General features: G+C 30.5%; 1 long non-coding RNA gene across 1 annotated transcript; it reads left to right on the forward strand.

Moving 5' to 3' along the window:
* Positions 1 to 267: 267 nt before the first annotated feature.
* Positions 268 to 1,797, forward strand: LOC143242632 (uncharacterized). The gene is made up of 3 exons (XR_013023304.1): positions 268 to 394; positions 631 to 842; positions 1,615 to 1,797. It is a non-coding gene; the product is annotated as an uncharacterized LOC143242632 (long non-coding RNA).
* The last annotated feature ends 227 nt before the right edge of the window (positions 1,798 to 2,024 follow it).

Raw genomic sequence — 2,024 nt, forward strand, 5'->3', positions numbered from 1 at the left:
ATAAACATTTTCTGGTGAAACAGTTCAACATATTAGAGATGTCTTTCTTTATTGGTATTTAGCCACTCTTACAGCAGTTTCCAAGTAAGAAGTACTTCAGTTATTCACAGAACGATACGAGAAATGTAATTACCGTATTAAAAACATATGGGAATTAGTGGGAAGTATGGTATTGAACTGTATTAATAATCACATTTAATGTCCAGTTATGATAATTTTTCATCAACGGGATATTTTTTCCACATTTATATGATTCTCTCGGGTCTTTTGAATTCAGCAGTAGAAGATTAATCTGATGACAGATCAGTATAAAAGCTTACGATATCTAACTATCTCTCATTCTGAATATTCTACTCACCAACGTTACAGTGTTCTTTAAGTGGAAATCTGTATGGTAAGACTGTTTCTCATTCTCATTGGTTGTTACAGTGATATTGTAAGCGTGTTATTTTACAACATTATGATTATTGAGAATTTATTTGAAAGAAGTTTGATTTAAACCCTTATGTGACATATCTACTGATATGCTTAATATTTTGGTAGAATCAAAGTAAGAGTTTAAATAACAATAACTCACACTTAGGTTATAGACTTTCAGACTGTACAAAACATGCTTTCGTTTGTTTGCAGATGACAATGACCATGTGTTTATCACTTCTATCTGCCGTATTTGTAACATTGCTTCTAGCTACCTCATGTTCTTCACAGTTAATTGAGAAACGTGGTTTTACTGACCAAGGATGTATGGGAACTTACGACAGAAACAAGCTTGCTCGGCTTAATCGAATCTGTGAAGAATGTTATAATGTTTACCAGGTTCCACTAATTTATAAGTCCTGCAGGTGATTATTAAGAAATTGTTATTATAGAACTTTAATAAGTTGACAGAGTCTCAAATAGACTAGTCGATACAGCCCTCGACTTGAACTCTGTGGGTTGTGATTTGAAATTGCTCTAACCTAACATGCTCATCCTATATGGTTTCTTATTTGGCTATCCATCGAGGTGTAAAATGTCTATCCTTAAAAAAATATTGGCCCACGCCAAATTAGTTAGGACTAAAGACGTAAGAGATAAAAACTGGGTGGAAATAGATAAAATCCGTGTATGTTTTTGAGACTTGTAACAGTAAAAATAATCTGAAGTTTGATCAATATTCAGTATTAAATTCCATACTGATCTTGTGTTCTTATTGTTATAATATTCAATTGAAACATATAAGAGAAATATATCAACAGATATCAGTAAAGGAAGTAAAGACAGTTTTATAGAGATGATATTATGTTCAACAAACCTCAACACCACCAATTTCAAAAACAACTACAGCGCTAACTCCATCTGGAAAGGACGGTTATGTTGCTATAAATCTATTCTTTCACAATTTACAATTTTCATTTTCCACTGTTCTATTTACAGATATATTTTATTATTTATTTGAGGATTCCACAATGATATCGTGAAAATGTTCACGTATAATTACACTTAAGAATATATTTGAAAAATGTACACTATTCTTATTCTCTTACAAAAAATAATTTTTGTTATTTATTTACGTTTTACAGAAGCGAAAAGAATAGGATATAATAGCTAGATATTCTTGATATTTTTATTAAGATCGAACTGCTTTAAGAACGACATGTTCACCGACTGTATCAAGGTTCTACTTCTTGAATCTGAGGAACAACAACTAAATAGCCTGGTGGGAGAATTATTTGGAAAAAGGAAGTAATATCTTCTGTTGAAATGGAATATATTTACACTTGTAACTTGATCCAAGCTTCTGTTGAATTCATGAAATAAAGCAAATACAAATATAGATATAGTTCTAAGAAATGTTGGCTGTGTTTTATAGAACTAAATCATATGATTTTTATATTGTGAGATTACAAGCTATTATATTATGGAAGCAACGTACAAAAACAATTTCGTTTCTTTATAATGCAATATCTTGGAAATACATTAACAAATTCACAGAACATAGAAACACAGATATAAAAAATTAAACAACTCCAGATTATCATCAA

The sequence above is a fragment of the Tachypleus tridentatus genome, chromosome 1 (assembly GCF_004210375.1).
Source record: "Tachypleus tridentatus isolate NWPU-2018 chromosome 1, ASM421037v1, whole genome shotgun sequence".
NCBI lineage: Eukaryota > Metazoa > Arthropoda > Merostomata > Xiphosura > Limulidae > Tachypleus > Tachypleus tridentatus.